Source organism: Erpetoichthys calabaricus, chromosome 3, assembly GCF_900747795.2.
Source record: "Erpetoichthys calabaricus chromosome 3, fErpCal1.3, whole genome shotgun sequence".
Classification (NCBI taxonomy): domain Eukaryota; kingdom Metazoa; phylum Chordata; class Cladistia; order Polypteriformes; family Polypteridae; genus Erpetoichthys; species Erpetoichthys calabaricus.
Genome location: NC_041396.2, coordinates 304,749,883 through 304,772,027, shown reverse-complemented (window position 1 = coordinate 304,772,027; position 22,145 = coordinate 304,749,883). Strand labels below are relative to the sequence as shown.

General features: G+C 42.7%; 1 protein-coding gene across 1 annotated transcript in view; it reads left to right on the top strand.

Moving 5' to 3' along the window:
* The window catches only part of mettl1 (methyltransferase 1, tRNA methylguanosine), a 62,166-nt gene that overhangs the window by 29,687 nt on the left and 10,334 nt on the right, over nucleotides 1-22,145 (top strand). The gene's annotated exons all lie outside the window — the stretch shown is intronic.

Below are 22,145 nucleotides of genomic sequence, written 5' to 3'. Positions count from 1 at the left end.
GTGTGGTGGACAGTAGGACTTTATGGACCTTCAAACCTCAACTTGATGTTATTTTGGAACAATTAAGTGGATAGGACTGGCGAGCTTTGTTGGGCTGAATTGCCTGTTCTTGTCCAGATTGTTCTAATGTTGTAATAGTAATGGATATCATAAATGAACACTACTATATAATAGCAGTATACATTGCCCTCCATATTGTTTGGGACAAAGACACATTTTTTTCTTGATTTCCCCCTTTGCTCCACGGTTTAAAATGATAAATCCAACAATTTAGACATGATTAACGTGCACATGGCGGACTTTTATTTAAGGGGATCTGCATACATTTTAGTCACACAACGCTTTATGTACATTGTTCCATTATTTTGGGAGCAGCACCATAATGTTTGTGGCACAGCAATGGCAGGTCTATTAAAGCTGCCATATTTAGGACTTTGTCACATAGCCCTTGCATGCAGTGACTGCTTGAAGTCTGCGATTCATAGACATCAGCAGCAGCTGAGGATCTTCTCTGGTGATGCTCTGCCAAGACTCCAGTGCAGCCACCTTCAGTTCCTTCTTGTTTCCAGGGGCTTCTCACCTTAAGTTTTCTCTTCAGCATATGGAAGTCCTGCTTAGTAAGACTGAAGTCATGTGACTGACTTGGCCATTACAGAATTTTCCTTTTTTTTGCTGCCTCAGCAGTCTGTGTGGATCATTACCTTGTTGTAAAATGAAGCGCCATCCAATGAGTTTGGAGGCATTTACTGGAACTTGAACACATTAGATGTTTCATTACACCTCAGAATTCATTGTGCCGTCAGCAGTTCCATCATCACTGAAGAAAAGTGTGCCAGGACCTGTGGTGGATATACATGCCCAAGGCATAACCCCCTCCCCAGCACCATGTTTAACAGATGAGATGGTCTGCTTTGGATCTTGCTTGGTTCCTTTTCAGTCTCCACTGTTTGCTCTCGCCATCACTCTGATGAGGTCCATCTTTGTCCCATCTGTCCACAAGACTTTTTGCCAGAATTCTGCCGGCTCTTTGAAGTCCTTTTTCCACAAACTGTAATCTGGCCTTCTTGTTTTTGTGGTTTTCATCTTGCAGTGTGTCCTCTTTGTTTCTTCTCATGAAGTCTTCTGCTGATAGTTGTCTCTCAAACACACATACACACACACACACACACATACACATTAGCCCCCTGAAGACTGTCTCTGATCTGTCAGACAGGCATTTGGGGGCTTTTTCTTGACCATAGTGAGGATTCGTCAGTCATCAGCAGTGGAGGTCTTCCTTGGCCTACCAGTCCTTTTGCGATTACTGAGCCCACCAGTGTGTTCTTTCTTCTTTATGATATTCCAGACAGTCGATTTTGGTCATCCAAAGGTTTTACCGATGTCTCCAATGGTTTACTTCTTGCTTTTCAGCCTTATAATGGCTTCTTTGACTTTCACTGGCACAGCCCTTGTCTTTGTGCTGAACAATGGCAACTACAGACTCCAATGGGTAGAAGCAAACTGAGGTATCTTAGGAAGCAATGAAACACACCTGAGGACTCACAAACACCTGTGATGCCAATTGTCCCAAACATTATGGTGGCATGAAATGGGGAGGTCCATGTAGAAAAAGTGTGGTGTAACTGAAATGTCTAAAAATTCCCTTAAATGAAAGTCGTCAATGTGCACTTTAATCACAACATCTGAATTGTTTGATTTGTAATTTTAAACCCTGTAGCGGGACGGGGGAAATCTAGGGAAAAATGTGTCACAAACATTATGGAGGTCACCCTAGATATTTGCCTGCCAATTCCCCTAAACCCAACCCACTCTTCTTTATAGTTTAACTGTTCAAGTTCGGTCAAATTGGATGGTGAGCGTTGGTGGGCTGCTATCTTCAAATCTATCCATAGATTTTCAATGGGATTTAGATCTGGGCTCTGACTGGCCACATGAGGACATTCACTTTTTTCTCGTTTGTCTCCATCTCCTGTCTTATGTCTGTCCACAACTCTGTCCCTGAGATCTTTTGAAAATGGCTGGCCACCCATAGTCAGTTGTTTGCTGTCAGTGGCACTACCAAGCAAGGGAATGAATGCTCCAGGAACAGCTTCACTAATCACATTCATTACAATTGTTCACAGGTAGAAGGAAGCCAGTAACCATGGTCTGCAATGGAAATAAATGGTGGGCACTTACACCTGATTGAGTTTGGGGGGGGGGGGGGGGTCCTTTATTAATCTCAGTACAGTGGACCCTTGACTTACGAACTCAATCTGTTTGCGAGGGCTGGCTGTAACTCAAGTTGGTTGTAAGTCAAGACTATTTTTCCCATAAGAAATAATGGAAATGCCCTTAATGTGTTCCGAACTCCCACAGCAACACTTACTTAACTTTTTTTAATAAAAAAGGGTTGTATAGTGTGCATAATTTACCAAAAACACCAATAATTATTCTAATGTACTAACCAAAAAATTATAAAAAGTGCCTAGCCTACCAGAAACAACAATTTCATACTGTACTCACCATTTAAGTTGACATCTTTGGCTTGCAGGAAGGAAGGAGTAGGAGAATGAAATGGAAGGTGGTTATTGTTTGGAAGGAGTTTCCTTATGCAAATCTTTTCTTTGTAAAATTGTTGAGATGGTGGATTTCGACATGCTGTACATATTAGCGAGATCGGTCACACGAACGCCACTCTCATATTTCCACACAATTTCCTTCATCGTTTCGATTGTGATTGCTTTCTTTACCTTCTCTTCGTTCCTTAGCAATTATCGAAATAAATTATATAAATGACTGCACTGACCGAAATTACGTCCACAAACACATGTATCTGGGCTCTGACTGACGATTACAAACGATGTCGGCTGTTTGTTTACATTCGCACAAGCGGATACACGTGACCGCATTCGGGTCGTAATGTTCGTTGTAATTCAAAACAAAAATTTTGGTTGTAAACCAAGTTGTTTGCATGTCAGGCCAGTCGTATATCAAGGGTCGACTGTATTTCTTGTTTTTGATTTTTAAAATTTCTTCTGAACTGTAGCTGTGATATCTTTTACTTGGATGTTATAGATTGCATTGAGTAAGTAAGGCTGGTTTGTGTGTTTTGATTTAAGGCTGTAAAGCAAAAGAAATAGGAATTTTTCAAAGGGGGGGATTCTTTTCTATACCCACTGTATATAAACAGACAGGTATACACATAGAAAGAGAACAGATCTGAGCAGGATTGCAATCAAGGGGGTTTTTGCACGTGTTAATATGTAATTGTACAGGTTATTTAGAAGTGTGTGCAAAATTGCACAAAGAAATTATATGGGGTTTGGGGGGGTGGGGTGTTGTCCATCCAGTTGGGCCAGAGTGAGTGGAGTGTTGTGCAGGATGCAGGACAGCTTTTTTACCTTCTGTCAGAAAGAAGCTGTTTTTAAGTCTGGTGGTTTGTGTATGGATGACCCTTTAGCATTTGCCAGAGGGCAAGAGATCAAACATTCAGTGTTGTGGGTGGAACGATTCTACAGTGATACCCCGTAGCCGTAAGGATCACCAGGTGTTCAACCTTTGTTTATATAAATGATATTTTATTTCACATATTAACAAAACTTAACGGTATGAATCTAAAGTCCTAATTAGGATTCACTCTTCCGGCTTTATTCTCTCCTTCTCTGTACATTAGGAATGAGTGTTAAGAAATGCGTCAACATTTTAACCAGTTTGAGGTTGAAAACCAATTAGGAAAATAAAATGGCCACCTTGTCAAATTGCAGGTCAATTCTGTAAATAACAACTGAATTGGAGCAAGTGCAACAAGAAAGAGACCTCTGACAGACCCCCAGTAAAACGGAGTAGCACTTCAGAGAGTGTAGTAACACTGACCGGTCCAACACCTCTTTAAGAAACACAGAGGGGTTTTAAGTATTCAGCAGAAGTCGGCACACCTGTGCAAATTGTTTGCTTCAACTTGTAAGGTTTCACTCACTTTAATTGCTGTAGAACATCTGTAGGTTGTAACCTATTAGTTCTTCTCTGAAGAAGAGCCATTTATAATTTTCTGAAGTTTCCTTTTTTCAGTTTTTGTTAATCTAAACCTTACATTTAAACCTCTACCGGCTTACCTATTCAACATTTTTGGTCATTCTTTCTGATTAAATTTGAAGAAAACCTGGAAAAGCTGATGTGTTCTAAAACATCTGACCGCTTATGTAAATAGGTTGTGTCTAGCCGAGTATCGTTTACCTTGTCCACTGTTCAAATTCCTTTTTTTCTTTATTCCCCTTATCACATGGTGAATTGACATGGCTAAAAACAAATTTAAGCAGGCAGAATCGAGCTGTGCCATTAGCTGCTTTGTGCCTACCCAGCATGGACTGAGCAAGCAAGCTAGCAACCGTAAATAGTTGTTATGTAGCCGAGTAAAGTTCGCCCTGTTCATCGTTCCGTTTCTTTTTTTTTTTTTTTTATCTTTTTTTCTTTTTATTCCCCTTTCTACACTTTGTGCTTGCATCGCACCTTGAGAGAGAGAGTGCACGCTCAGCGAATGGGCAAAACCAGAAAAAAGATTGAAATGCCAAACAGGGGAATGATTGCTGCACAGTGTGGTCCACATGACCTTCCAGTACTTAACAGAGTTTACCAAGAATAAGATGAACATTAAATCTGCTTATTTTTGAGTTGCTGTAATTTGACACTAACAAGTTTAGATTACTGTGTAAACGCTTACATGCTTTTTGATTCTTTATATAAAACGTTTACCAGATTCCTTGGATTTTAACATCCCTAGTGTACATTAACACAAAGTAGTTTGGGATTAACCAAACTTTTAATATCTAAAGGTAAATTTAATTTTTAAAGGACAACTTTGATACTGTTGACTGAAATCCACGCATCCCCAAACCCCATACACAACTCTCCGCAGGACACAAGCTGTGGTCCAAAAGACCCTTTTTTTATGTAAAACAGTAAACTTTTAACATCTCTGCCAATACACACAGACAACTGACTGCCTCCTCTGCAGGAAAATGTTGCCTCTTTCCTTCACTTCCAACTCCAGTTCTCCTGTCTGAGGTGTGGGGGGTACCTTTTATTTTTAAGCCCAACCCACAAGTACTTCTGGTTCGTCAATGGGTGTAGCCAGGATGCACTTCCGGGTCAGGTGGAACCTGAACCCAAATACTCTCTCCAGTGCCACCCAAAGACCTGACAATGCCGCCTATTGGAACTAGAACTCCCAACTAGCCCCCTGCACACAGATACTCTCTCCAGTGCCACCCAAAGACCTGACAATGCCACCTATTGGAACTAGAACTCCCAACTAGCCCCCTGCATATGTCCTAGTGGCCGGTTAACCTGAGGGATGCCGCCACCAGGCGTACCAAGAGAATACATGGCTCCGGTGCATACCCTTTCACTGCAGGCCTCCTAGCTGGCATAGGGAGCACCGTCTGTCCTAGCTGGGATCCCCGTCCGTCCTTGTCTTCTGTGACAATACCTAGTTGTTCTTTTGTCTGTGCATGACATACTGTTCTTTAATCCTTTTTTTGCGTCCTGCAAAATGCTTATTTTTTCATTGGTTGTCAATGATTTCTTTGACTCCCATAATATCTTAAAAGGTGGTGTTCTGATTATTGCTGTTTCCATTTCTGTTAGTGACATGTAGAACTTGTCATACAGCATTTTTCCTTTATTAATGTTAAATTGCAAATAATAGTTTTTTTTAATTAAACAAACAGGAGAAATTTGACAAACCAGAGGATACCAATCTGTCTGTCTAGCTCATTTGGTTAGCTAATAGCTAACTGGCCCCAATATCTCATCCAGATCCTTCTTAAAGATTGTCAATGTTCCTGCTTCAGCTCCATATTTTCCGTAGTTTGTTCCTAATTCCCACACCTCTTTGCTTCCTGGCTTCAACCCCAAATGCACTTCTCTTTAATATGGGATTCACCGTATAGTTGACAGACTTTGGCTGAATCTGCTCCATCGATACCTTTAAAACTTTTGAAGATTTGGACTAGGTCCCTATGCAGCGTCCTTAGTTGGAGGTTTCATTGTCTGAGCCTATCAGAGTAGGACTTGTCCTTAAGCCCCATAATGCACCTGGTTGCTCTCTTCTGCACAGCTTTAGCTTCTGCGCTGTCTTTGTGGTAGAATTGTCACCGGCACTGCACACAGTTATTTTTTTTCCACACATTTAGGACATATTTATACCTCCAAATAATGCGTTCAGCATCTTCTACACTTTACACTCCCAGTAATGTGAAAAAATATTTGCCCCTTCCGGATGTTTTCTGTTTTTATGTATTTTTCACAATGAATGGCTTCAGTTCATTGCCTCCTTAGTTACTCACTAAAACAGTTGACCAAGTTCACTGATAGTTTGATTGTGCTAACTGAACACAGCCAGACTTACTAGTGTACACTTCTCCATGTACGAGGTGAGACACAAAAATAACCCGATTCGTTAAAAAAAAAAAAAAAAAAAAAATTATTGATAAATTCCAGCATTCTAAACATTGTCACCTTCTCTATACTCCCCCTCCCGATCTCTACACCACTCCATACATATCTTCCATTGATTGAAACAGTGCTGGAAGTTTTCTTACTTGAGGCTCTTCAACAGGCTTGCCGATTTTTGTCTGCACTTTATCCATTGAAGAAAAATGTGTTCCCTTCAGGTTACTTTTGATTTTCTGGAACAAGTGAAAATCACAGGGAGCTAAATCAGGCGAATAGGGAGGATGATCGAGGACAGGAATGTTTTTGTCGGTCAAAAACTGCTTTATGGAAAAAGAGAAAATTCACGAGAAATTTGATGTTGATTCGCTGTTTGATTTTTTTCATCCGACATTATCGGAGCAACTCGTGTAGCGATGGTTGTGCAAATACTGACTGGGCTATTCACAAGATATACCGGTGGTTTGAGAGGGCGTGTAGGAGGGGATATAGTTCTATGATTCACATCTGGCCGACCTCCAGACGGTTTTCCAGGAAAGCCCCAAGCCCAGTCACTCGTATTGATCCTCAGTGTGTGAATGGAGTCCTTGCCACAAGGTTTCTAGAAGAACACTAGTCCTTGGTCAGAGGACATTCCAGAAGTGATAAGGAAAAAGTTTTCGAATCATAAAAGGGCGACCAAACCTTTTACGTATAAGACACCACAGTGACAGGCATTACTTTCACATCGAGGATACTTGGAACAGTGGAAAATCTTCCCAGGAAAAGCCATCCTGCCAAAATGATGCTAAGGGCACAGTGACAACTCATTCAATAAGTCACAGAGGATCCCAAAAGAGCATACGACCTGCGGTTCAGGACAGGTCATCCACCTGAAGCTAAGCATGTTAGAGTCCGGCAAGTACTTGGAATGGAAACCATCTAGGAAGGAGTTGCTGCTGGACGATGTATTGGTCAGGCCAGTAGGGGCCTGCTTTGTCTTGGTAGAATTCTCTATTACTCTACTTTCCCCTTTCATATTCTTTAATGTGTAGCTTTTGTCAGAATGCCTCATATCTCAAAAGACTTGCCAATTTTTATAACATGTTGTTCTTTGTAACTTCTCCCCATTTATAACTTCAGGCAATTACATGAAGTAAACGACAGGCAGGAGTTAAGTTACAACTTTAAATGATGTGTTATTGATAATATTCATAAAATAATAACAATAAGCAAAGTGCAAGTGAATATTGGCAACCACACAACCTGATAAATGCTGATGTGTACTTTCAGGTGGCACACAGACTTGTTAGTTACTTAAATTTCTTTAGTTAAGTCATCATTTGTAGCTTTATTCAGGACAGGCCACCTGCCTGTCTCAATATGGCTGCTGAGCTGTGCTCTTCAGTGTGTTGTCCTTTTCACGGTAATGGTGTGTGTGTGTGTGAGAGAGAGAGAGAGAGGGAGCGGTAAAGCAACTGAATTTATACATCCAGCGGCCAATAGGGTGTTGTGGTACAAAATGGCTTCTGATTCAAACTTTAGACCAATAGAATTCTAGTGTGACACATTCCCCCGCCCCACCTCCCAAACCCCAGTTCCTGGCTTATTTTCACACCTGCCCCCCACCAAACCATTTGTTGAGTGAAGCTTGCCAGCCAGGTAGTTTGGCCTTCCCATTCCGCAGAGAATCGCTTGCCAAACCAGTCTGAGGCACTCATCCCCCTAACCACCCTGCCATAAAATTCACTTCCGGAGTCGGCACTAAAGACTCATGGGTTGATTAGAAATGAAGCATATCAATGAAATAAAACACTAATTACATTTGCTTTGTCTACATACAAAATATTTATCAACTTCTACACAAAATTTCACATGACAACAGGGGCACTTACCCAGTGGTCTGAATGTGGATCCCAATGCCCCAGTGCAGTGAGAATGACGCTGTGCTCCAAATATGGTGCTATCTTGCCGATGAGACATGAAACCGAAGTCATTGAAGAACCTTGGGCATCTTTTGAAAAATGTAGGGTTTATCTTGTTGTCCTGGCTAAACTGCCCATCACGGCCTCATCCATCCTGTCCCCGTCTAATTAGCTATCTCTCTCACCACCTAATAGCTAATGTGTTGAGAGCGTAGTGGCACAATCATGGCTGCCATTGCATCACCCAGGTTGGTGGTGGTTGAAGTGGTTCCCCTATGTCTATGTAAAGTCCTTTTGAGTAGTGAGAAAAGTGCTGTATAACTGTAAAGAATTATTATTACTTGTATGTACCAACTTTTTTGTATTGTATTTACCCCTTGTTTTGACACCCACTGCACGCCCAACCTACCTGGAAAGGGGTCTCCCTTTGAACTGTCATTCCCAAGGTTTCTTCCATTTTTTCCCCTACAAGGGTTTTTTTTGAGAGTTTTTCTTGTCTTCTTAGAGAGTCAAGGCTTTGTCAAAAGGCACGGCCTGTTAAAGCCCATTGCAACACTTCTTGTGTGATTTTGGGCTATACAAAAATAAATTGCATTGTATTGTATTATTATGAACATCCAAAGAACTGCAGGACTCTCCAACCATGGCTGTGTTCAGTTTTCAGAATTCCATGAGAAGATAAAGAGACTGAAGTAAAATGGGATTAATGGGAGGATAGCAAGGATTACAATCACCTTAATGATCCCTTAGCCTTCTGAAATAACAGCAGATGAGTCCAAATTTAGACATCTGAAGACCACACAGTTCCCATTATGTCTGCCACTGCATAGTAAGAACATCAGACCTAAAATAAAGCATGGGGTGCTGGTGTGACGGGTTGGGGATGCGTTGCCGAGTTGCCATAATTGACTAGAATGTTCATATGAGAATGTCCAGTCACCTGTCGGTGACCAGAAGCTGCAGCATCATTGGGTTATGCAGCAGGACAAAGAGGCAAAACACTAAAGCAAGTCTACATCTGGACGGCTCAGAATTTTTAGAGTTCTCTCGTCAGAGTCTTTTTTTTTTTTTTTTTGATCTTTTATTGAATTTATTAAAAGCATATAATATTCTATACGATCAAGTCAAACTTAACAAAACTAAAGTCAAATGAACCCTCACCCATGAGAAAGATAGGAAGGCCAACAGCCAGAGCAAAGAGAGTAGTAAAGAGAGAAAGGAGTCTTTTCTCCCAATATAAAAGCTCATTCTAAAATGTTATTGATTATGTCCTGCCAGGTTTTAAAAAAGTTTTGCACAGATCCTTTAAGTGAGAATTTGATTTTTTTCCCAATTTCAAATCGTATAGAACATGAGTTACCTACTGACTTAAAAGAGGAGAGTTAGGATTCTTCCAGTTGAGCGAGACAAGTCTACGTGCTAATAGTGAAGTAAAGGCCATTACAGTTTGTTTGTCCTTCTCCACTTTAAGCCCACCTGGGATTCCACCAAACACAAGTCTAGTCAGAGTCTTTACATGAATAAAACCCAATAGAGAGAACCAGGAACGGTCCATTCAGGCACACAGACTGGCCAATACGTCTGAATGAAAGCAGTTCTGCAAAGAAGAGTGATGGGAAAGACAGACATTGAATTATTGCAAGCGTTTTGTTAAATTGATCCTTGCAATGTGTATTGAAGCTTATTGGGGAAATTACTTTTCAAACAGGTGATTGGGGTATTCATCCATCCATCCGTCCATTTTCCAACCCGCTGAATCCGAACACAGGGTCACGGGGGTCTGCTGGAGCCAATCCCAACCAACACAGGGCACAAGGCAGGAACCAATCCTGGGCAGGGTGCCAACCCACCGCAGGACACACACAAACACACCCACACACCAAGCACACACTAGGGCCAATTTAGAATCGCCAATCCACCTAACCTGCATGTCTTTGGACTGTGGGAGGAAACCGGAGCGCCCGGAGGAAACCCACGCAGACACAGGGAGAACATGCAAACTCCACGTAGGGAAGACCCGGGAAATGAACCTGGATCTCCTAACTGTGAGGCAGCAGCGCTACCACTGCGCCACCGTGCCGCCCTGGGGTATTCAGTAATTTGCATTATTTTTTTTTTTAAAAAAAGAAAAGCATTGTATATTTTGTGAGGTTTCTCTTTCTCTAATATTGCATTCTGTTTTAAGGCCATTCATTGTGTCGGATATGCCAGAATTGAGGATATTAGGAAGGGGGCAAAGTCTTTTCCACGGCACTGTAGACCTTTGGCATTTGGCACTCTGCACCTTCTTCCTTTATATCTCCATTTTTGTGTTTCAAAAATATTGTTTGCTGTTTCCCATGCCAGGTCTGACACACCATTGAGTATTATTTGTTGATGATCATTTTCCAAGTATTCCAGGATTTGCTGCTGTTTTATTGTGATGAAGGCTTTTGAGGGATACCTTTTCTTAAAAACGTATTTCAAATGCACAGATTCTTTTATTCTAGCCCAAAGTTATCTATGACACCACGGTCACTGCTCACGTTTGCCTATTCTTAAACTTACTAGCCATCAGAGATCTACAATTCACAGCATTAATGCACTTACACCCATGACCACCATCCACTGGCCTTCAGACTTCACCCAGGCATGACTGTCACTGTAGCTTAGACACCCTTGATTGACCTACAGTAGCCGAGGAAGAACAAAACTGTTTCTCCACTGCCTGCAATAAAGTACAGCAAAACATACAGGTTTAATTAGTCTTTAGTTTTAATTTTAAAATAGTATAGCTAGTGGCACAAACAAAAGCAAATAGAGAGGTGCCAGTCAAAAACCATACCACCTGAAGTGCTACAGTGCCCTTTATAATGTTTGAGGCAAAGAGACATTTTTCCGTGATTTCTTCCTGTGCTCCATAGTTTAAATTACAAATCAAACAGTTCAGACATTGTGACTAAAGTGCACATTGCAGGCTTTCACTTAAGGTTTTTTTTGTACATTTCTGCATCACTGTGTGGTTTGGGAAACAGCAAAGCCCATGAGCACAAGACTGTGCAGCGTGTAGTGATCACTGCTGAGAGGATCATAGGGGTCTCCCTCTCCTCAATCTAGGACATCTTTCAGACATGCTGTCTGCGTGGAGCCTATTGTGAAAGGCGTCTCTCACCCATCACACGTATGGTTTGACCTCCTGCCGTCAGGTAGAAGATACTGCATCATTAGAACCAGCATAGCCAAGTCCCATAACAGCTTCTTTCCCCAAGCTGTCAGGCTTTTGAACTCCTACATGTCAGCCAGTACCATTTCTGTATAACATTCCCTCAATTATGCACTGTCACTTTGCACTCTACACTTTAATATTGATATTGAGCATTGTACAAGCAACTTTTTTCTCATTTCAGTTCTGTACATTACCACAATGAATTTTAAATGAAACAACTCAGATGCAGTTGAAGTGTAGACTTTCAGCTTTAATTCAGTGGGGTGAACAAAACGATTGTTTAAAAATGTGAGGCAACTAAATCATTTTTTGAACGCAATCCCTTCATTTCAGGGGCTCAAAAGTAATTGGAAAAATTAAATAACTGGAAATAAAATGTTCATTTCTAATACTTGGTTGGAAACCCTTTGCTGGCAATGACAGCCTGAAGTCTTGAACTCCTGGACATCACCAGATGTTGGGTTTCCTCCTTTTTAATGCTCTTCCAGGCCTTTACTGCAGCGGCTTTCAGTTGCTGTTTGTTTGTGGGCCTTTCTGTCTGAGGTTTAGTCTTCAACAAGTGAAATGCCTGCTCAATGGGGTTAAGATCAGGTGACTGACTTGGCCATTCAAGAATTTTCCACTTCTTTGCTTTAATAAACTCCTGGGTTGCTTTGGCTGTATGTTTTGGGTCATTGTCCATCGGTATCATGAATCAATTTGACTGTATTTAGCTGGATTTGAGCAGACAGTATGTCTCTGAACACCTCAGAATTCATTCAGCTGCTTCTGTCCTGTGTCACATCATCAATAAACAGTAGCGTCCCAGTGCCACTGGCAGCCATGCACACCCAAGCCATCACACCGCCTCCACCGTGTCTTACAGATTATGTCGTATGCTTTGGATAATGAGCTGTTCCACGGCTTCTCCATACTTTTTTCTTGCCATCATTCTGGTAGAGGTTGATCTTGGTTTCATCTGTCCAAAGAATGTTTTTCCAGAACTGTGCTGGCTTTTTTAAATGTTCTTTAGCAAAGTCCAATCTAGCCTTTCTATTCTTGAGGCTTATGAGTGGCTTGCACCTTGCAGTGCACCCTCTGGATTTACTTTCATGCAGTCTTCTCTTTATGGTAGACTTGGATATCCATACGCCTACCCCCTGGAGAGTGTTGTTCACTTGGTTGGCTATTGTGAAGGGGTTTCTCTTCACCATGGAAATGATTCTGCGATCATCCACCACTGTTGTCTTCCGTGGATGTCCAGGTCTTTTTGCATTGCTGAGTTCACCAGTGCTTGCTTTCTTTCTCAGGATGTACCAAACTGTCGATTTTGCCACTCGTAATATTGTAGCAATTTCTCCGATGGGTTTTTTTCTGTTTTCGCAGCTTAAGGATGGCTTCTTTCACCTGCATGGAGAGCTCCTTTGACCGCATGTTGTCTGTTCACAGCAAAATCTTCCACATGCAAGCAGCACACCTCAAATCAACTCCAGGCCTTTTATCTGCTTAATTGATAATGACATAATGACAGACTTGCCCACACCTGCCCATGAAATAGCCTTTGAGTCAATTGTCCAATTACTTTTGAGCCCCTGAAATGAAGGGATTGTGTTAAAAAAATGCTTTAGTTGCCTCACATTTTTATGCAATCGTTTTGTTCACCCCACTGAATTAAACCTGAAAGTCTGCACTTCAACTACATCTGAGTTTTCATTTAAAATTCATTGTGGTCATGTACAGAACCAAAATTAGAAAAAAGTTGCCTCTGCCCAAATATTTATGGACCTAACTGTACTATGTATGTGAATGAATAAAAATTAAAAAAAAAAAAAAAATTGAGTTATTTCACTAACAGCATGTAGAAATGACAACACTTTGTCTATATGACCCCCCCCTTTCAGGGAAACAATGTTTGGGACAGCTGGTGTCACAGGTGTTTGTGATTCCTCAGGAGGGTTTCATGGCTTCCTAATATACCTTGGCCTGCTTCTACCTAAAGGTGTCTGTAGGTGCTATTGTTCAACATGAACACAAGAGCTGTGCCAGTGAAAGTCAAAGAAAACATTATGAAGTTGAAAAACAAGAAGTAAACCTTTGGAGACATCAGTAAAACCTTAGGATGATCTCAATCAAATGTCTGGAATATCGTGAAGAAGAAAGAACGGATTGGCTAGCTCAGTAATCACAAAGGGACTGGTAGACCAAGGAAGAAATCCATTGCTGATGACAGAAGAATCCTCACTGTGGTGAAGAAAAAGCCCCAAACTCCCATCTGACAGACCAGAAACAGCCTTCAGGAGGCTGATGTGATGTTTTAGAGACGACTATCAGCAGAAGACTTGACATAAACAGAAACACAACAGCCACACTGCATGGTGCAAACCACAAAAACAGGATAGCCATATTACAGTTTGTGAAAATGAGCCTACAGAATTCTGGGAAAAGGTCTTGAGGACAGACGAGACAAAAATGAACCTCATCAGTTTGATGGCAACAGCAAAGTGTAGAGATGACAAGGAGCTGCCTGAGATCCAAAGCAGACCATCTCATCTGTTAAACATGGTGCTTGGGGGTGTTATGGCTTGGGCATGTATGGTTACCACAGGTGCTGGCACACTTCTCTTCACTGATGGTGAAACTGCTAATGGCAGACAATGGATACTGAGTTATGTAGAAACCTCTGATCTGCTTAAGTTCCAGTAGATGTTTCCAAACTTGCTGGACGGCGCTTCATCTTACATCAAGATAATGATCCAAACAGACTGCTGAGGCAACACAGCAGTTTTATCAAAACTATAAAATGGAAACTTCTTGAATGGCCAAATCGGTCACCCAATATTAATCCAATGGTGCAGGCCCTGAAGATGGTTGCATTAGAGGCTGCATCACCAGAGAAGATCCTCAGCACCTGATGATGTTGATGAATCGCACACTTCAAGCAGTTGTTGCATGCAAGGGATATGTGACAACGTCCTAAATATGATGGCTTTAATAGACCTGCCATTGCTGTGTCCCAAACATTATGGTGCCCTGAAATGGTGGGACCGTGTGGATAAAGTGTTTTGTGAAAACTCCTTAAATGAAAGTCTGCAATGTACACTTTAATCATGTCTGACGTGTTTTATATGTAATTCTAAATTGTGGAGCAGAGGGTGAAATCCAGGAAAAATGTTTTTGCTCCCAAACAGTATGGAGGGCACTGTACTGTAGATATATAGTCTCACTGGCGGCCATTAATTTTGTGATTTAAAATAAAGACTTCCTTCTCTCTGGTCCGCTAACTGGTCATCTTCGTCTTCTCTGTGCTCTATTCCCACTCCCATGCTTCATCAGAGCTCCCATAGGTCTTGGCTAAATCACCCTTCTATGGTTTTGGATCCCAGTCAGATCCCGTCACTACTGTGCTTCAGTGTGCGTCGCCGCAGTGAACTGTATCTCCCTAAAGGTTGGTAAATGTAAGAATAGACAAACTGGAGTAGCAGCAGAAGTAGTGTAACATAAAACTGTAATCTGCAGGAAAACATTTTGTGTATTTGGTGGGTTTACTGTACTGTATGCTTCAAGGAAAACTGTCCAGAAAAGCCTGTCCCATGTTAGAACAGCTCCTTGGTGTTTCTTTGTCCAGATCACTTCTTGTTTTTTCACTAGAATTTTCTTTCAGAGTTTTCCTTTGTGCCAGCCTTGAGCAAGGCCCTTAACCTGCAATCTCTTCGTCCTGTAAATGACGTTAATCTGCATCCAGCGCTGCTTCTTCGCATTATAGATTGTATAATTCCAAACATCTTTCGATTCTATTTAAGTCAGGTGTGTCCAACTCCGGTCGTGGTGTGGGTCACAGTGGCTGCAGGTTTTCATTCTACCCTTTTCCTAATCCGTGAGTAGTTTTCACTGCTAATTAACTCTTTTTCCCTTCATTTTAATAGCCCTGTTTTTAAGGATTCAGTCCTCTGAATTGATTTGTTTCTTCATTAAATGGCAGCCAATCAGAAATGAGATGTGAAATGAGCCAACAGACGACCAGCTAAACTGGAACGTCAAACTCCAGCCAATTTCACTCCAACCAGTTTCTTAATGAAAAGCCAATTCTTGCTGTTCATTACAGCCGTTATTGAATATCGTGACTTGTTGCTGCTCTCCTTCTGCCACAGCAGACTGTTGATTTTTCTGTTTTTTCTAAGATGTTTTGGTGATCTGAGCCGACCAACATGACCCGGGACCTTCACCTTTCTTTATTTTTCAGGTGAGCTAGTCGTGTGGTGGCTTGTTTTGTGTCTCATTATTGTTTGGCTGCTCATTAAAGAAAAAGAAACAACTAAGGGGTCTGAGTCACATTAATAAAACTAAGGCAAAACAGCAGCATAAACAGCTCACTAATTAAGAAGATGGTTAGAATGAAAACCTGTAGCCACTACAACCCACCAGGACCGGAGTTGGACACTCCATCGATTTTTAGCTCAGCATTCAACACTAAAAATCTGACAAAAGTTAATTCTGATTCTCGGTGGACTAGGCCCAAAAACACTACTGTGTAACAAGGATGGTGGGTCTCCTTAATGTACTGTCAGTTCAGATAGGCACTCTCACTTCCAGTTCAATCACACTAAGTACACTGGGCAGCACAGGTCTTGTCTCCTCTCCTGTTCACTTTACCGACACACAACTGCACAGCCAAGTGTTGTTCCAATCACATCATCAAGTGTGCTGATGATACAACTGTGGTAGGCCTCATCAGTAACAATGACGAGTCGGCATACAGAGAAGAGGTTAATGAAACTCTTGACGAGTTGGTGCGCAGACAACAATCCCTCTTTCAGTGATTAGAAAAACCCAAAGAGATGATTCATGACTTTAGGAAGTGTCATTCTGCATTCAGCCCACACTACATGCATAGCTCAAATGTTGATACTGGTCAAAGTATCAAGTTCCTTGGAATGTATGTTACAGAAGACCTCACTAGGAACTATAACTCCTCTTCGCTTGCTGCAACAGCTTTGCTTTCTGAGACAGCTGAGGAAAACAGCCCTCCCTTTCTCCATCCTGTCCTCATTTTATAGAGGGTGTTAAAGAGAGCATGCTATCCAGCTCTGTTTACTGTGTGTGGTTTGGGAAGTTGCGGCATTACTGATCATAAGATGCTACGGAGGATTGCGAGGACCGCTGAGCACATCATTGGTGCGTCCCTGCCTTCCCTCCAAGGCATGTTTAATAAACTACACCACTGTAAAGCATTCAGTGTTGTGGCCAGTTCCACCCACCACTCACGGAAGTTTTGCTGCCCCCATCTTGTTTGGGAAAAATATGTTGCGTCCGTCCATGCCCACACAACCTCGCTGCTTAACACCCCCAGGCTGTCAGGCTCCTTTAATTTTATTTTATTTTTATGTGATTTTCAAACCCATTTAGTCCTGAACAGGGTCACATTGTGTGCTGGAGCCTATCAAAGCTAGCGTGGGGATGCAAGACAGGTCAGGGCGCCAGTCCATCGCAGGGCAAACACACACACTCTAGGACCACTTTAGTGCTGCCAGTCCACCTAACCTGCATGTCTTTGGACTGTGGGAGGATACCCAAGCAGACATGAGGATAACATGCAAACTGCAAGAACCGAGGACCCGAGATGAGAACCCTGGTCTCCTTACTGCAAGACAGCAGCACTGCCACTGTATCACCCAGGCGCCTTAATGCCTCCAGTAACTCCAGCTGAACTGTTAATTTTACAAAATTTTTTTCCTTCCTTTTAACCTTTAACTCTGATTATATTCTGATTGTTAGAACTAGGTTAGTGTAATAAACTCATTGAAAACTTAAGAAAATAACGTAACAATTTCTTACACGCACCTTGTTTTGCAGTGTGTTGTCTTCTGCACTTTGTTGTGACACTTGATGCTATCTTGTGTTGTTGCACATTACACCATAAGCCTCATGGCACGCAGTTTTTTCTCTCACCATGTCCTTGTATGTGGCTGTGATGGCAATAAAGAATACGTGACTATCATTGGATTTCTTCAGCAGTACCTCTCATCGACCAGTAGTAAGGACAGGAACTCAGATGAAATGTCGTCACCTTGTTTGCTATGATTACGTATTGTGGTGATTCAGCCCGACTACAGACAGACACAGGACTCCCAACGTCCAAAGCACACACGTTTTCTTCTGCCACCTCCACTCCTCTCCTCACAAACTCCATCCTGTGCCTCCCGACTCCGGCTCTCCGAATTAAGTGAGGCGGCCCCTTTTATGTTGCACAAAGATGTGCTCCAGGTGCACCTTGATGATTTTCCTACAGCACTTCCTGGTGTGGCGGAAGTGCTGCAGTCCAGGTGCCCCCTGGTGGTGGCCACGGTCCCCAACAGGGTTGAGTTGCCAAGCTCCAAGTCCGTTGGCCCCAATGCAGTCTAGGAGGGCTGCCCTCTTGCATCCCGGAGGAGATATTGCCCCTCTCCGTGGCCCTTCCCTTCTCCAGGTGTCCTGGTGGGGCAAGGTCCCCCCGGTCGTCTGCGACAATATGAAACAAAATAACAAGTGCTCGATGGCATCAAATATAACGGAAATAAAATGTATCCACAAACTATTATAACGTTCAAAACTTAAAGGCATCATGTATGTCATCAGACTTCCTTCTCTAAGCTTGGTCGTCTTCCAAATGAGCCACCACCTCCCAAGAGTGCCCCATCTTTATAGCTCCTGGATTGGAAGGGGCAGAGTTAGTTGCCCTCACTGGACGGCTCCTTCAAGATGTGGGAGGAAAAGGAGACTGGGTGGTTAGTGATTGAGCCCCTCCTTGGTGTCCTGGGGTGGTAGTGCTTACCTTTGTGAAGAGCCAGGATGGTCGCCCTTTGATGCTCACACGTGATACACCACAGCTGCTTTTCGTTTGAATTTTATTTATTTGTTTATTTATTTATTTGTTCCAGTTCTGTTATGGCTGCCATATATTTTAGAAGCCGCAGGTCCTGGCAAAGTACTTTCCATCCTTTCTGCTTTGTCTTCATAGATAGATAGAAATTTAATTTTCCCCAGGGTGAGATTTAACTTTATATAACGGACATTCAGAATTTATTTATTTATTTATTTTTTAACTCTATTAAGAATTTTGTAAACAAATGACATCACTTTTCTACATAGTCACCTTTGTTTGCGATGCAATTTTCCCAGCGTCGTACCAACTTTTTAATGCCCAATTACTACTCCTGCTGTGTTCACCATTTCCAACGAAAATATATAAGGGCGGAAACATTTTGAACGTCCCTCGTAGAAGCTCAATTAATAATATTATGATGGTCAGTCAAAAAGTAAAGGTAATTTGAAAATTGCCACAACGGATGAAAGTTGACACAATACAACACATTTGTGATGGATTATGGGTAGTTTAATAAGCACAGCGCAGCTCTTTGCCGTGAGTCTAGTTGAACCCATGGTCCCGTGAACATGGACTGGTTGCCCCATTGCTGAACAATGTGCCATAGTGAGATTTCTTTGGGCAGAGGGAGTGAAACCTGCTGAAATTCACCAAAGAATGTTGACTCAGTACAGGAGTGGTGAAAACTTCAGGAACTCGACAAAAAGTTTATGAATGAGTAGACATGTTTAAAGCGGGAAGAACAAGTGTAACCGACGAAGCTCCAGCTGGTCGACCATCAACATTATGCACACAACTCCACATCAACATGGGAAATGTCTTCATCAGATAAGACCGACGGATTACATTGTCCAGTGTTGCTGCACGTTTGGATATTCACTGTGGAACTGCACAGGCCATAGTGCAAGTTGACTTGGGGTACCGTTAAGTTTGCAGAAGATGGGTACCCAAACAGTTTACTGACCTGCAGAGCCAACATCCTTTGGTGAATTTCAGCAGGTTTCACTCCCTCAGCCCAAATAAATGTCACTATGGTGCGGTGTTGAGCAATGGTGCAATCCTGCAGCAGAGTAACTATATTCATTTGAGCTTGGCTTCAACCTCGTCGGTGACATTCATGTCTCTGGTGACTCTTCCTATGAAGTCAGTAGATGGATTGGGAGCGCATAGGGGGGTCATGAGGTCACTGGAAAGGGGTGTGTGGCGCTCCTGATAGCTCTGCAAAAGGATGAAGGCCCAAGTCTTTAGAGCCCTGGTGCTTCCTGTTTGCGAGACATGGACGCTATCCAGTGACCTGAGATGAAGGCTGGACTCCTTCATCTGTGTCTCTTCAGAGAATCCTTAGGTACCGTTGGTTTGACTTTGTGTTGCTCACGGAGTCCCGATTGAGGCACATGACCTGCATTGTGAGGGGGTGTCAGTTGTGGCACGATGTGGTGATCCAGCTCATTGTTGAGGACCCGAGTGGCTGGACCAGGCCAAGGGGACGTCCACGTAACACCTGGCTGTGGCAGATAGAGGGTCATTTCCAGAAGGTGGTCTGCCTGGGGGGTTGCCAACTAGGATCCTGAGCTGTTTCGTTGTGTGATGGGTGCGGTAACACACTGTACCAGTGTACACTCCCCAACCAGACCTGACCTGAACCTTGGCATCGACTAAACTAATGGTACAGCGCTGTGCTGTGCTTGTTCAAATTACCCGTAAGGCATCTCAAACGTGTTCTCTTGTGACAGCTTCTATCTGTTGCAGTTACCACGTCATTTTCAAATTGCCTTTACTTTTTGATTTACCCTCATATTACATTATGACAAAGAATGCAGTCTCCTAAGAAAAAAGAATTTGCTCTGTCCTTTCCAACATAGTTCCTCTGTGTTACAAGACCAGTCCTGCCTGTCATTAATGTGGACCCCCCAAATACTTGTAGCAGCGCACCACCCTCCCATTCACTCTTTGAATAGTGACCGGACATAGGAGCTTTTTGATGTGGGGAAAGTCGATAACCAGTTCCTTGGTTTTGCTGATGTTAAGAATTCAGACGACTCTTTCTGCATCAAGAGACAAAGTTTTCCACCTGACTCCTCTCCTCTGTCTGATCCCCCTTATCGATACACCCCTGTAATTGAAGAATCATTTGAGAATTTCTGCAGGTGACTTGACCTGCTGTTACATTTATAATCTGAGGTGTACAGAGTGAAGAGAAAAGGAGACAGGACTCCATTGTTTCTGATACAGTTCTCAAGTCTCCTCACAGATGGTGGTCTCCTGAACAGTTAGTCCATCATCCAGGACACCATAGGCTTATCTACTTGCGCATCTCTAAGTATACCCTTTTAACAGGAATGGCTGGATGATACTGAAGAAATTTAAAAACATCATCCTTACAGTGCGGCCAGCTTTGTCCAGCCTTGTGGCGCAGACAGATCATGGCATCCTCCATTTCCAGTCTTTGCCTGATAGGCAAACTGCAGTGAGTCCAGGTGGTCTACCACAAGAGTACTCCTATAGTCCAGTACCAGCCTTCATGGTGATGAGGTGTAAGGGCCAAAGGTCTGTAATCATTAAGTGAATACCTTCTTTAGAATCCCAACATTCCTCCTAGATAATTGTTCACACAGGGAGAGCCAAAAGAAGCGTTCACCTGTGCCAGCTATTGTGTGATATGTGCCAGCTATTGTGTGATATGCTGACGTTTTGGTCTCAGTGTTACTTCAAGTTAGAAAGAATTCAGCTACCCCTTCTGTACGGTACTTTGCTATGTCACTGATGCACATCCTCTTGGCTTCTTTGTATCACACCTGCATCAGGGCCAGAGATTCAAGTTGGAATAATGCGCGGAATCTGCATCAATTGGCTCAGTCAGGCAGCCAGATGCCCACTGGCCATTTGAAAATAAATCCAAAGACGCGGGTCAGTAGGAAGTAGAAATGCTGACAGGGACTGCCTGTCGCTGCACCCGCGCTCACAATGAAAGGACCCGTCTCCTCCGAGGCCAAGAGGCCTACCTCAGCGATGTTTCTGCTGATAGGAAGGCATGCTGACTCGCTAGCTTGGAGCTTATCTGCTGTCAGTCAGGCCAGAGCTGCGTTATTCTGGTGCCACAGGCCCGTTGGCGTATCCACCCAGGTTACTGAGGCACTGATGGGCTGCTGCTATGGTCACCCAGACTCTACTGAGAATTGGTGGGGATGAAGCACCAGTGGGAGACAGGTGGTCATTGTGAATTGGCAGTGGACACTGCTGCTGTTTGTCCGGCTCTGGTCAGGTCAGTGACACCAGTGAAGGTGTGACTTAGAGTGCCCTCCATAATGTTTGGAACAAAGGCACATTTTCCCCTTAATTTCCCCCTCTGCTCCACAGTTTAAAATTACAAATCAAACAATTCAGACATTGTGATTAAAGTGCACATTGCAGACTTTCATTTAAGGAGATTTTCACACAACACTTTTTCTACTTGGTCCCACCATTTGAGGGCACCATGATGGCATTTCTGTTAAAGCTGTCATATTTAGGACCGTGTCCCACATATGCAATGAGTGCTTGAAGTCTCCCATTCACAAACATCACCAGGTGCTAAGGATCTTCTATGGCGATTCTCTGCCAAGCCTGTAATGCAGCCATCTTCACCTCCTGCTTGTTTCTCTGCAGAATATAGAAGGCCTGCTCAGTTAAATTGACCATTCAAGAATTTTCAATTTTTTAGCTTTGAAGTGTGTTTGGCTCATTATCTTCTTGTAGAATGAACTGCCGTCCAGTGAGTTTTGAGGCC